Raw genomic sequence first — 15,898 nt, forward strand, 5'->3', positions numbered from 1 at the left:
TTCTCTCGTTTTCAAGTATGTCCTGGGTCCACAAAACATTGCATTGATACAATAGGGTACAATAAAATTCAAAAACAATAATAATACACAATATATGCAAACATTTAACATAGGACAGGTAGGAAATATATAATCAACCATGACAGATGCATTCTGTTTTGAGATATGTAGAGAGGGATCTCTTAAAAAATATAAGACTTGGGGAAGGTTTTAAAGTGTGCGGGAGGTTGTTCCATAATTGTGGTGCTCTGTAGGAAAAGGAGGATCGAGATGCTTTCTTTTTGTATTGAGGCAAGCTAAATAATGTGCTGGTACTAGATCAGAGGTTATAGATGGTGGGAATAACCGGGGAGAGCATTCTGCTCAGGTAGGGTGGGAGCTTCCCAGAAAGGCTCTTAAACACAAGGCAGGAAAGATGGAGGGTGCGTCTGGATTCCAGCATCAGCCAGTTTAGTTCTTTTAGCATGTCACAATGGTGGGTCCTGTAGTTGCATTGTAGCACAAAGCGGCAGAGCGAGTTATACAACGTATTAAGTTTATTAAGGTGAGTTTGCGGTGCAGGTGCATATACTACATCCCCATAATCAATGATAGCCATCAGCATTTGCTGTACAATCTTTTCCTTTACTGTAGGGCTGAGGCAAGATTTGTTTCTGTACAGGGCACCTAGTTTTGGATAAAATTTAGAAGCAAGCTTTTCTATGTGGAGGCCAAAAGATAGATTGTGGTCTAACAACATACCCAAGTATTTGAAAGAGTGGACTGCGGTCAGCTTGCAATTGGATTTTGTTTTAATGCGTAGATGGGAATTTTGTAATTTGTGTAATATAGGTCCTGTTCCAAAGATCATTGTGACAGTTTTGTCAGTGTTTAGGAAGAGTTTGTTTTTTGAGATCCACTTTTCTACCTCTGTGAACTGGTCTTAGAGCACTGCTTAAAGCTGCGGCAAATCAGATTTGCTTGCATAGATTACTGTCGTTTGCGTACATGTGTACAGTTGAGGATTTGCAGACATTAGGCAGATCATTTATAAATAATGTGAATAATAGGGGGCAAAGAATGGAACCTTGGGGAATACCATACGTGACTGGGAGAGGGAGGGAGTCACTGTCAGAAATGGAGACATATTGTGATTGATCCGATACATATGATCAAAACCAGGTTAATGGATGATCAGCAATACCAGAGTTTTTTAGTTTGAGCAGTAGTATGTCGTGGTCTACTGTGTCAAAGGCCTTTGCAAAATCCAGGAAAATTGCTCCAGTTAGGTATCCTTGTTCCATGCCAGTTTGGATGTCGTTGCAAACTTTTAAAGGGGGGTGCTTCTGTTTGTACATTCACCTTGATCCCTGGTGAAACTGTGAGAAAGAAAAAGTTAAAATGATATGGAAATTAAAGTTAACTTTTTATGATCCATGCTGAGCAATAAACACAGTGCTGGTTAGGCCAATAAACTAAATTAGATTTTATGTAACAATCAACTATTTTATTTTTTCTAAAGATACAAATTACAATCACTAATAATATAAAGTGTGCTGATAGCTCTGAATATTATACATGAGCAATAAAAGCTAAAAAAAAAAAACCATAGTGCTTGTCTGGCCAAGCTTTAATTGACAACGCGTTTCAAGGTCCCTCCCCTCCTTCAGGGGTGTTGATTCATATAGAGCATGCAACTTTAAGAGACTTTTCAGTTCACTTCTGTAATTTAATCAACTTAATTCTCTTGGTATCCTTTGTTAAAAAGCATTCCTAGGTAAGTCCAGGAGCAGAAATGCAGTATAGGGAGGTAACTGGCAATTGGTGGCTATGCACATATGCCTCTTGTCATTGGTTCACAAGATATATTCAGGAAGATCCCAGTTGCTGGCAGCAACTGGGATCTTCCTGAATATATCTTGTGAGCCAATGACAAGAGGCTGCTTTGTAGCAGCAATGTAATAATAAAATGCTCTTAAGATTTTTTTTTTTTGCAATTTTTGTCCCTTTAATTATGTATAGCTTGTTTTTTCTGTATTTAAAAGATCAGGTTACCAGATTAACTGCTAAGATGTTACAATTAAGCTCCTCTTACTACAATCATTTTCATGTTTAAAAATAATGTTACTGCTTTGGTTTAAAAAAAATAAAAAAAAAAAAAAAAATATATATATATATATTATAGTAAAGGAACAGTAAATGTTGTATAAATGTTACATAATTCTGCATTATGCTAAACACATAATTTTATGGTAGATAAGAACTAAAATGGCTCATCAAGTCTACCCATATTACATGTTACTTATTTCTTAGGCTAGCGTTATGCGTGACTCAGGCATTTTTTTAATTATTCTACAGTTCTTGTGTTTACCACCTCTATTAGAAGTTTATCTCATGAATCCATCACGCTTTCTTCTTACTCACATTTCTATAATTAAGATTATGACCCCTTGGTTTGGTATTTTTTTTTATTTTTTTATTTTGTCAGCTTCCCTTCATATATTTGAAACGTTCTATCATGTCACCTCTTTCCCTTCTCACCTAACTATACATATTTAGGTCATAGTGTCATTCTTTGTATACTTTATATTTTAGACCATGTACCATTTTATATCACTGGTTTTCAAACCTTTCCTCGGACCTCTCTAACAGGCCACATTTTGAGGATATCAGGAGCACAGATGAAATAATCAGCTGATTAGTAAACACCAGTGGTTTATATACTTCTGGAGATATGGTCTCCAGAACTGTACACAGTATTCCAGATGATGCTTAAGTAATGATCTGTAAAGTAGCATAAGAACTTTGCTAATTGTGCTACTGATGGCTCACCCAATGCAACCAAGTATTCTACTAGCCTGACTGACTGCACTGCTGCATTGTCTGCCAAATTTTACATAATCTGAAATAATAATTCTCAAGTCCTGTTTCTCTTTAGTTACAGTTACTAATGAGCCATTTAGACTATTATTGACTTCTGAGGTTTTGGATCCTATGTGCATAATTTTGCTTTTGTGCAGTATTATGTATCAAAAGGATAGCCATATTTACAAAAAAATTACTAAATAAAAACGATGTTAAAGTATAGATTTATGCACCCAAAAGTCTACTTAACATTTATGTATAGCTGTCCTGTTTGGCACAGCAGATTAAAAATAAAAGTGTTACAGACATGCTATCTAATGACAGCGCGCCTGATTGTGCAGTTCAACTTAATGTATCACAATAGCCTTACCCAGTGCAGGAGCACGCTACATTAATCTACATCTATCTACTTTTTTTTTAATACAAAGATCTAAATTCTATTTTGAATTTGATTTTAATCAGGATTTTTAACATTTCTAAACCATTTAATTGTTTTTAATAAAGCTGGAGTGTGTTATTTGGGTGAAAAAAAGCCAAATATATCAAGTACTGAAAAGTTTTAATTATAAGAGAAATCTCAAAATGTATGTATATATATATATATATATATATATATATATATATATATACACAGTATATATGTGTGTGCTTATAAACTAAATTAGTGACATTCATATTGAATAGGTAATAAAACAACACACTGGTGGCACTCAAAAAATGGCAACAGTGCCTTTATTACAGAGCAACGTTTCGGGGCTCCTGCCCCTTTATCAAGCTAACATATATGAAGAAAAAACACACATTTATGTACATAGGAGACCAATCACAAACTCAGAGGGAGGGGTCACACACCTGTTAAGGTCTCACCTGACCTAACAAATAAGTGAGTAATTCTCAAATAGTCAAAATTTTAACCCCTTCAGAACCTCATGTGAAAAAGACTCAATTTAAAAACAGATGCAGCAAGTTGCTATATAAACTATGCTATATGGCTAAATATTTGGCTACATGTAAAATATCCATAGTGTATTGATCAACTAGAACAAAAACAAAAACAAAATGAGCAAAGGCTTTAAATAAAAGGAAGTAAATCAAATTCCCTATTTAATCCCTTGGGGTGCATAGTATCTTCCTCTTAACTTCCAGATCCATCTGGCCTCCCTATATAGGAGGTCCTTAATCCTTTCACCCCCTCTAATCTGTGTAGGGGCCTGGTCTATTACCATGTATCTGAGCTGGTTGATTTGGTGGCCTTTCTCAATGAAATGTGCAGGTACAGGGAGGTTAGCAGTGTTCTCATTTCTAATCGTGGATTTATGTTGGCATATGCGGTCCTTGACCCGTTGGGTCGTCTCGCCAACATATAACAGCCCACATGGGCACTTTAACGCATACACCACATGTGTAGAATTACATGTGTAATACCCTTTAATTGAGAATTTTTCCCCTGTGTATGGATGAGAGATGCTACCACCCTTTATGACATTTCCACATTGGCCACAACCTAGGCAGGGGAATGTGCCCTCCTTCGGTTTACCAAGGAATCTCTGATCTCCTCTTCTAGTGGCATCAGAACTAGACATGGCTCTAACCAGCCTTTTAACTATGATCTTACCCCTACGATAAGCTGCTCTAGGGATAATCTGGAATTCTTCAATTTCTGGACAAGCTTCCTTAAGTAAAGGCCAATTCCTCTTGATAATATTGAACACTTTTTGGCTCATGGTGTTATAAGATGTGACAAAATTCATTATTTTATGAGCAGATATAGTATGTGACTTATGGGGACTTTTAATATATTGTTCTACTATATCTAATTGCTGACTATCATAACCCCTTTGGATAAATTTATTTTTCATCTCGGCAAATCTGGCTGTTTTCTTTTGGGGGTCTGTGACTATTCTGTCCACCCTCATTAATTGAGATTTTTGGACACTGTCAAACACCTTAGGGGGGTGAAAACTGGTACGATGCAATAAGGTATTACGGTCTGTGGGCTTCACAAATAAATCAGTAGTTAAGGACCCATTCTGTTTGAGGATAGTAGTGTCCAGAAACTCCACCTTGTGGCAATCATGTTTGCAGCTGAATTTTAGGAAAGGAACAGAATTCTCAATGTTGGTCTGGAGATCCCTTAATTTTTCAGGGGGGCCCCGCCACACGATGAACAGATCATCTATGTAGCGGAACCACCCCTGACAATGCTCCTTAAACAAGGGGTCATTGTAAACTACTCTTTCTTCAATGTGGTCCATGACCAAACAGGCATAGGCTGGGGCCACATTGGACCCCATAGCCGTCCCATTCTTTTGCATGTAAAACTGCTTGTCATGCAAAAAGAAGTTATTGGTCAATACCAGGTCCAACAACTGGATAAGCCATTCTTGTTGTTGTCGACTATGTTGGCCATTCTTGGCTAGTGTATTGCTAATACAATTAATCCCCATACTATGCGGTATGACAGTATATAAAGAATTTACATCCCATGTGGAAAGAATAACATCATCTCCCAGTGATTCATATTGAATATGTAATGTTTTTGGTTGTGGCAGTCTCAACCCTAGTTGCACAAATGGAAGGAGACACAAAGTTATAGAAATATGGACCATTATTTACAGCTATAAAGCTTTGGATATATAGACTGGGTAATGAGTAACATATACAAGAATACATCATTTTATATGAGGCCTGAGGTATTGAAAATGCTGGTGCACTGAGAATACGTGCAGAGACAAAAGTTAACACTAAAACAGTGATAACATTTCCTAGAAACTTTTTGCCAATACATGTAAATTACAAATATGTTTATTTAAAGATGTTATTAATCTATGTGCATTAAAGTTTGACCGGAATCTCCTTTTAATGGCCTATCTCCCCCTCACCATTTGCCTTATTTGAAGGAACCAGTACAGACTGGCTACTGAAGTAAGCTGGACTTGACACTGTCATCTTGTTAGGAAAACTTCTGTTTTGCAATTCATTGTCTTAATACCTCTGCTTAGATCACTTATTGGTTGATATGTAGAAGGGTTAGGCTTATGAGTCTGCAGTGTTCACTTACATTCCTTAGAACTGGAAAACCCAAAAGTTTCACAGTTCAAATAAAAAAAAGGAGGTTAAATCAATAGGAGAATAAAGTGCAAAGATTTTTGTACTAAGCATAATTAAACATTTTATATTACAAGCTCAATGTGTTCTGTGTTTCTAAGCAAATTCAAGAATCAAGTGCTCTTACATGACTTTTTTTTTATCTAATTGTCATCTGATTTAAAATTATAACAAAAGAACTACGTACCCATTGGATTGCTGAAAATACAGTTAAAGGGACAGTAAACACCTTTTTAAAGGGATATGAAACCCAACATTTTTCTTTCATGATAGAGTATGCATTTTCAAACAAAGTTCTAATTTACTTCTATTATCAATTTTCCTTTGTCCTCTTTGTATCTTTTGTTGTAGGAGCTGGCTCATTTCTTGAGCACTATAGTGCAGCAGTTTTGCAAGAATGTTATTCATTTGCAAGAGCACCAGATGTCAGCACTATTTCCTGCAATATAGTGCTCCAGATATCTACCTAGGTATCTCTTCAACACAGACTATTATGGGAACAAAACAAATTTGATAATATAAGTAAATTGGAAACTTTTTAAAAATTGTATGTTCTGTCTAAATCACAAAAGAATTGTTTGGGTTTCATATCCCTTTAATATAAAATGTTTAGTTATGCATAGTAACATGATCTGTAATAATGTTCATTATTATTCTTTGCCTCTTGTTTATATATTTAGCTCTTAACAATTGTCTTTTCTAATCTGAGACCTGAATAAAACACTACCGACTTCTTAAGGCAATTCCTATTTAAAAATATTTCCATAATTTGCTTTAACAGATAGCAACTGCAAAATAATGCACGTTATACTACCAATATAACTGCAGTAAGTCTTGCAGACTCAAGCTGGGATGGGCTCTTCCAAATAAGTCAACTGGTTGGTGGAGTTGGCTGTTGGAAAACAAATGCAGCAAGCAAGATGTTCATTCGTTTTAAAAATGTTTAGACTTGGCCGATATATATTAGTGTATAGCAAGACATCAGAAATGACTAGTAATTACTTTTACTGTCTCACCAGCTTTGTCATATTCTGTGCTGGTGTTTCAGTAAACAACTGAGAGATTAATAAGCTTTAGAAAATTAGCTGCATAGAATAAGGCAGAAGCTGGCAAACTTTGGGGGAGGGGGGCGGGTGAGGCTTATGAAGCCGAAGAGACCTCTTAGTGAATTGAGCAAATGAAGTAACAGATCTGTGCACTACACAGGATATGACACATCCGTACAACTATCATGGGTCATTTTCCCTTTTTTAGGTATATGGCTTTCATGCGTGTTGCATTGTATTGACTCAACTGATATTAAAACTTGATTAGGTATTTGCCTGTGATAATACATGCTGCTGATTTGTGCTGTTATCTGGTTTTTGTGACTCACCCTAGTTTTCTAATTAATCAAGTCAAAGCACAAAGGAACTCATTTATCAAGAATATCTAATTCAAAATAGGCTGTGTTATTTGTTTATAGATTTTCTGTGGATACATAACAAACTCATTTATGCCTCAGAACAGGGACTTTTTTTTATTTTACCAATGTGGCTACGGAACTGAGAAAGATCTTTAATCTTACAGTCAACTATAATGTATGTATATAGTTTAAATATGAACCTAGCTAAGAATAAAGAAAGGTCATCTGATAATACTGATTGTTTTCATGCATGGGCAACATTCCCAACTAAGGTTTTTTTGTAGATATACTGGTCCAGAAATCACTGGGAGAGACATGATGTGCAATGATTGCTAAGATTCAGCAGTGATCTTGAATATAGATACAAGTTTGTGCAAGATTAAAAGGTTGAGCTCATCTTAAAGGGATATAAGTATACAGACCTTGTATATATTGCGCCTCAGCCTCAATTACAAAGCTTACTTAAAGGGACAGTCTACTCCAGAATTTGTATTGTTTAAAACAATAGATAATCCTTTTATTACTCATTCCCCCCGTTTTGCATAACCAACACAGTTATATTAGTATACTTTTTACCTTTGTGATTACCCTGCATCTAAGCCTCTGCAGACTGCCCCCTGAGTTCAGTTATTTTGACAGACATTTTAGCCCATCATTGCTGACTCCACAGGAGTGAGCATAATGTTATCTATATGACACACATGAGCTAGTGCTGTCATGCTGTGAAAAACTGCCAAAATGCACTGAGATAAGAAGCAGCCTTCAAGGGCTTAGAAATTAGCGTATCTACCTAGGTTTAGCTTTTAACAAAGAATACCCAAAGCAAATTTGATGATAAAAGCAAATTGGAATGTTGTTTAAAATTGCATGCCCTATCTGAATCATGAAAGTTTAATTTTGACTAGACTGTCCCTTTAAAAAAATAAAATGATTCTTTGCCTTTTGTTTTAATATCAGCAGCACATGCATGCACCCTATGGAGATCTTGTAGCTTACATAGGCATTGATTGAATGGTAGTCTCCATACTCGCAGACCTCCTAACTGGATGGATCCTGCAGGATTATCACAGGTTGCAAGGTCTTCCTGCTTTCTTGCTTGCAGCTTCTCCAGCCAGGACAAATACACTGGTTTTCAGGGACTTCCCCCGCTCCACCCAGTATATTCACTTAATTCCATGAAGTTCCACCCAATAATACCTTATTCTGCACTCAAAACATCTGCTCCCGCCCTCACATATGGGCCACCTCCTTTAAGTACCCTCACCCAAGCTAATGCACAAGAGTGTACTTGCCTGTCACCCAAGCTAATACACAAGAGTGTACTTGCCTGTCACCCAAGCTAATGCACAAGAGTATACTTGCCCGTCACCCAAGCTAATGCACAAGAGTGTACTTGCCCTTCATCCAAGCTAATGCACAAGAGTGTACTCGCCCGTCACCCTAGCTAATGCACAAGAGTGTACTTGCCCTTCACCTAAGCTAATGCACAAGAGTGTACTTGCCTGTCACCCAAGCTAATGCCCAAGAGTGTACTTGCCTGTCACCCAAGCTAATGCCCAAGAGTGTACTTGCCCGTCACCCTAAGCTAATGCACAAGAGTGTACTTGCCCGTCACCCTAAGCTAATGCACAAGAGTGTACTTGCCCTTCACCTAAGCTAATGCACAAGAGTGTACTTGCCCGTCACCCAAGCTAATGCACAAGAGTGTACTTTGGAGTCAAAAGCGAAGTAGGCTCCCAATCACATTTAAAACATATTGGAAAAATAAACAATAATGTAGAAAGTCACTGGTGTATCAGACTCCTCTTTTTTTGCTGCTTTTTGTTATATTAAACTATGTTACTGCTCATTTTCCTTCTGAGGATATTTCAGTTTATGAGTTGTATAAGTATAATTTTACTGCCAACCTTGACCCTCCACATTTACTCTAATACCCCCCCAAGATGAGTCAAATACTCCTCTCTTATATAACTGTTAAGGTGGTAATCTCAACATAATAAATGAGCAAAAAGTAATGCATGCATGCACTTACCCCTTTTCAAAACTCACTCTGCATAGAATAAAATAAATAGTAGTATACCAGTGGATTGATGCATTATAGTATTTTATGGCGGAGAATATGAGCTCTAAAAGTGACCTCTTCCCCCGTATCAAACAGTGTATGGATGTGGATATTGGGCAGATGATCACCTGGGACTCCCACTTTTAACATGAGGGGTTTTATACATCTTTTTGGTGGAGAAAGGGACTATATAGTAGTCTTCCTGCCACACCAGTAGAAGTTACCTGCTATGTAGTCGGTCAGGGGATTACAAATTGAAATGGTTATCAGCTGCTTCCAAGGGGACAAGTGATCCCTCATTTTAAAGAAGAAGTTTATCCTTTCAAGTGAAGTCTTTCATCTGTCTCTAGTTTGGGTGCTGATATATGGGCTTGTAAATCCCTCCCCTTAACTACAACAAGAAAAAACAAGGTGAAATAACAGAAATAATGTAATTTCCCTTGTGCAGTGAACATTGCCAGACCCGGTCACTCCTTCACTGTTAACATGTCAATCTTTTTATTTGCAGGGACTTCCTTGTTCCTGTGAGGTCAACACACATACAAGTGGTGATCTCATTGGAAGTTCTGCCCTCAGCCTGCTGTTTTCTTTTGCACTGGTTAGAGTTAAACAACTTTTAACTCATATTTTTCAGGGAAAAAGTCATCATGGCTAAATGCTTCTCATTAGGGGTCTATTTATCAAAGGCTATGCAAGCCTTTCGACCCACTACGGCTGCAGGTTCTCACAAGAGAATTTTTCTGATGACCTCTGCTTCCCTAATCTTTCGCCACCTCTAAAGTGGCGAAGTTCAATCTCACCGGTCTAGTATGACTGGAGAGATGGACAGCTCCTGCCCACACGTGATTGGCTGTGCGCAGGCAGGGGGCGGGATTGCACACAAGCGCAAAATAGAGTTTGTGTGCAATTATGAATTCTGCCCGGTGGAATTCAGCCCGCCAGAGGCAAGCTGCGTCAGACGGGACCGCGTTTGTGCGCCCCTGTCCGCCTCAGTTTGATAAATCGCCCCCTTAGTGTGAATGATAGGGAAAAAAATTACTTTTTAACTAAGGGATTTGAGCAGGACACTTGATAGTCTATATACAGCCCACATGACCTGAAAAGAAACTTCCTTGTTTCCTGTGAGGTTATCAAGCATGCACATTGTGACCACAGCATGAGCTCTGTCCTCAGCCAGATATGCAGTGCAGGGGGTACCCAGGATCGGAAACGGGGTTCAGTACGGAGGATGACAGTGTATCATTGTTAACACTAAATAGTTACAGCCTCACATTTTTTTAGGGAGAAAACTCACCATGTCTAAATTCTGCTCTTTTATATGAATGCTATAAAAAGATTTGTAAGTTGTCTTTTTAGCAACAGGATATGGCAGGACCCTAGAGAGCCTATATATTCCCATACTTATATACATACATAGATACACTAATACACTCTAAAAGAAACACACCCCTTTCTAATCTCCGCTTGACTCACTATAAAATTATCAATTTTTCTCACCTTATTGACACAAAGTACAATTTGCTCATTTTAAATCAAGCTCAAACTGCAAGATTTTTAATGTTTCTGACAATTTCTGAGTTAACCGGAGTGCCCCTGAGGAAGACATGTGAGTATAAAAACCACTTCAGAGTGTTATTGTTGTGACAAAAGTTCTCTAAAGGAAAGTTGATGCAAAAATCAATGCGCTTTCATGGTAAAGCAATATTGATTTTTAACACATACGATGGTCTGTCCTCTTCATGTGAAACAATGTACCAGCTGTGTCTGTTGTCAAGGCCAACAATGCAGTTTTTTAAAGGCTGACTACTGGTGTGTTAGAATACTGTATCCAAACCTGCAAGATTCTGTAGGAAGCAGTAAAATATTAGGAACGTGTTTTATCATATGTGAAATAATGTTTTTTATTATTATTTTATTTTCTGTTATTTTGAAATAGTGGCCACACTAAAACTCCTAACATGAAAATGATGTGTTTTTTATATATATATATATATATATATATATATATATATATATATATATATATATATATATATATATATATGTGAACAAGAGGACCAGAGTGTAATGATCAGAACGAAACAGAACACTCGGGGACTGCGCTTTGGAATAGCCTCAATTGAGAGATTGTAGTGGAACTTAACCAGATAACAAAATCAACAAAATCTAGGCTTCAGTTTGTCTATATTAATAGGCAAAAAATATATATATATACCAAATAGCTAAAGAAAGGGGTCAAAGCTGCTATACCGCAAAGGGGAAGTAATATCCCTATTAAGCTTCCCAATTAAAATTAGAGATAGAAAAAGGAATTGTGGTTCAAGCGCATCAGACCAAAATCTATATAATCTCCTATGAATATCAGGAGACGCTATTCCGCAGCATATGTAGGAGCTGTGGATATATTAGTAGAATAATGAATGTTATATATGTTGTATTACAATAAATTATATACATTTAGTACCATGTTTATATAAACAGTGGATTGAATAAAAATAAATAAAAAAGTGTGCATTCAGTGGATTGAATAAAAAAGTGTGTATATATATATATATATATATATATATATATATATATAATGGCTTTAGAACTGCTTTCATAGTGTTTTTCTTTCATAAAGGTAGTGAGAGTCCATGGTCAATTACTCCTGGGAATTATACTCCTGACCACTAGGCGGAGGCAAAGATCCCAAATCTCCAAGAGCCCTTAAACCCCTCCCATCTTACTGGAAACTAGTCTTGTCTTTGCTTTTGCAGTAGGAAGGTAAAGAAGGGAGTTGCTCAAGATGTTTGTGAGAAGCAGTGGCGTCACTAGGGTTGGTGTCACCCGGTGCGGTAAGTTATGGTGTCACCCCCCCACAGAAAGCAGACACACACAAAAACACAGGCACACACACATACAAACACTCAGACACACTTAAAAACACACTCAGATGCACACACAAACACTCGGAAACACACTCAGACACACACACAAAAACACTGAGACACACACACATAAAATCAGACACACACACACAAAATATGTAATCTGCACTGCATTAATTATAAAGCTCATGCCTAGAGCTGCTCCCTGGCTCAGCAGAGCATCAAATGAAAGATAAACAGAGCACTCTAAAATAAATCACTGAAGAAAAGGTTTAGGCGAGCAAACTATGAAAATTCTGCTCTCTGACTCTGTTCCAAGTCTGTCAGTGCACAGCCCCGGGCCGCGTGCCTACCGCTTCTTATGGCCAAGCACCTCTGCTCTCTGCCCACCTCCAGACCCCCGCCCGCCCTCCCCTCCTACCTCTTCAGTGAACACTTAGTTTAACGTAACCGTACCGGTCTGGTGGGCATCATATGTGGCTCCTTCACTTTAGAGACAGTGTCAGACAGTCATGCGGTCAGGTGCCAGGCATCCCCCTCACGATTTCCCGGTTCCCGTTTAGAGAGACAGCACAGCAGTGAGTGACTCCACTGCTCCACACGTCACTGAGCAGTGAGCACAGATAGGCGGGCTGGTTTAGGCTAGCAGCGCAAATTCGCAAGCAAAAGCAGCCGGGAAAATTATTTGTTGAAATTGCAATGCTGGCTCAAGGGGCAGAAATATTAAGTGCCTACAACTTCCCCAGTCCTACTAATGTTGACAAATGCCGGGCCCTCTAATAAAATCTCTACATTGAATTTCATTGAATTTCAATAAAATTTAAAAAAAAAATATATATATATATTTTTTTTTGTGTGTGTGGTGTCACCCCCTGGAGGGTGTCACCCAGGTGCGGCCCGCACACCCCTAGTAACGCAACTGGTGAGAAGGGTTCTCAGAGCGATGTGGGGCCCACTTTGAGTTAGTCACAGGCCTGCCACAGATGTTGCAGGGATTGGTTCCTAGCCTCCTTCTTTTGGTTCAGCATTATACTCCATAGATTTAGATCCTCTGTGTATGGATCTAAATATGACACTAGATTGGCTATCTACTGGAAACAGTTCTTTCTGATTATGGTAAGTCCAGTATTATGAGCGCCTATCAGGTAAATGTTGGGGTTCTCGGGCACCTGCTTAGCCGGTAGGCTATTGGTAGGTATTTTCTTATGGTATATCATAGCCCGGGGACTATTATGTCAGGCATTTTAGGTTTGGGTATATAAGTATCTTATTTCACATTATGGTCTTCAGATGCGTTAAGTTTTTTTTTTTTCATGAGCCAGCTTAATTGTGCAAGTTGATTTTTTCATGCGTTGCTTGATTTTGCATGCTTTTTTTTATATGTCAGCTTGATTGTGCGCGTGTTTTTTTCTCGCATCGTATTGATTGTGTGAGCTGTTTTTTTTCGAGCACACTTCCTTTTTTGCAAACTTACTCTTTTGTGCTCATCTGTATATTTGGCCTGTCGTTAGGTTATCGCTCATACAATGCAATCTGGATAATTGACGCTCCTTATGCTTGCTTTAGCCTTTGATTAGGGGGTAAGATTTAATTCCAAGGGCTGCTTTATTTGGGTGTAAGTTTACTTTATTTATCCTGCCTTTATTGTTCTGTTTATATCATTGCCTATATTTTTATTTACTAATTTCTTGCCTCTTAATCGCTTTTTTTATTTTTTATTATGGAGCATACTGACCCTACCCCCTCTTCTTTTAATATTAGTTCCTCTAGAAGCTAGATCCTCTGAACACTTTCCTTCTAGTATTGAGTTTATTTTTTGCAAGCTGGTTGATATAATCACCCTGCTCAGCTTTGCAAATCATGTACGGATCATCTTATGCAATGTAATCGTGCTGCTCTTGCTTCTAAGGGTATCTTTCCTCCCTCTGTTTTTTCTGCGCAAGGGAGTTTTTCATTTTTTGCTCCAGGATTGAAAGATTTTGTACGCTGTGCTATATCTGAGATTTTGCAGCCATACCCCATACAAGTAAGTGTAAGAAGGCAGTTACCAATAATCTCTCTATTAGCCCTGTTCTTTTGATTTATCCTCTGAGGGTGACATGTTTTCAGATAATCAAGAGTCAGTCTCTGATCAGGAAACTGGATCTTCCTCTTTTTTGTTTAATCTTAAACAACTTTGTTCTCTGTTAAGAGAAGTGTCATGGATTTCAGGATTCTAAAGTTCCTGAGGATACGTCTATTAAACAGCTGTATTTATTGTTAAGTCTCCTGATAGTTCTTGAAGCTATCTCTGACATACTTTCTAAAGAGTGGTCTAAATCTGGTATTCCTTTTAATCCTGCTCAAAGATTTAAAAGGATGTTTCCCATGTCTGCTTGTATTTTAGAGCTTTGGGAAAAAATTCCTAACGTGGATGGGGCTATTTATTTGACTAAATGTACTACTAAATGTACTACTATTTCTCTTGGATAGGAAATTAGAGTATTTTCATAGAAAAGCTTTTCAGCATGCATGTTTTCTTTTTAGGCCAGCAGTTAATATTGCTTGTGTTGCTGCGGCCTCTACCCTTTGGTGTGAGGGTTTATCTAAACAGCTCTCTGAGAAGTCTGCGGGTGAAGAATTTTCTAATCAATTAAAACTCTTGAAGACAGCTAATGTTTTCACTTGTTATTTTGTTGTTGATATTATTAAGATCAATGCTAAGAATATGGCACTAGCAGTTTTAACTAGGAGGGCCTTGTAGTTGTGGGATCTTTGCCTCCTCCTAGTGGTCAGGAATATAATTCCCAGAAGTAATGGATTGTGGACTCTCACTACCAGGAAATACATTAATTTATCAGGTAAGCATAAATTATATATTTTTTTTTAATGGGAATTAAACCATTTTAAGATTGTAGTATGAAATGTTTAATTATGGATTCTTAAAAACAATTGCAATATACTTGTTATTTTTTTTTTCTACTGTTTCCTGTAATTTAACTGTAATGTGGGGTTTTCAGTTCTGAGAACTTGAAGTGCACAGTACAGACTTCACAAAACCAACCTTGCTATCTTCTATCTCTAATTGTCCCAAGTATTGGTTATAATAGTAAGATACTGAAAGTCTGGATTGCCTGCTCCAAATAAGGAAAATGTTTGAGGGGTTCGACAATAGAAAACAGCAGCAAATAAGGTGTTAATGTATTAAAAAATCACTTTCAGCAATTTATGTTAATTTATTACCGTACCAATGAAAAAAGTAATTACAAGATATTTGATGTGCCTTTAATTTAACACATTTTTCCATTAAACAGCACATTATTCATAAGCTATTGCTGCTACTATTGGTTGTGGGTTTATGGATATTATATATGCATGTCCAATAACCAAACTCAAAATGTGAAATGATAAATTGTGTGAGCCTCATTTAATAAATTTTGGATGAGCTCATGGGGTAAATTTGTCAAGCTGCAGAGAACTTGTCCGTCCTGAAACGCCACTTGAGATCCAGCATCGCATGACGAAATTTAAGATTGCACAAGAGCTCTCTCGTGCAATCCTGCATCCTACTCTTATACAACCACTGTGTCAATGACTCCAGACAAGTGAGTTCAGGGGAATTTATCTCTCGCC

General features: G+C 37.6%; 1 protein-coding gene across 1 annotated transcript in view; it reads left to right on the forward strand.

Annotated features, from left to right (window-relative positions):
* The window catches only part of METTL15 (methyltransferase like 15), a 595,857-nt gene that overhangs the window by 326,688 nt on the left and 253,271 nt on the right, over positions 1–15,898 (forward strand). The window lies entirely within an intron of this gene.

This window comes from Bombina bombina, chromosome 7 (assembly GCF_027579735.1).
Source record: "Bombina bombina isolate aBomBom1 chromosome 7, aBomBom1.pri, whole genome shotgun sequence".
Lineage (NCBI taxonomy): Eukaryota > Metazoa > Chordata > Amphibia > Anura > Bombinatoridae > Bombina > Bombina bombina.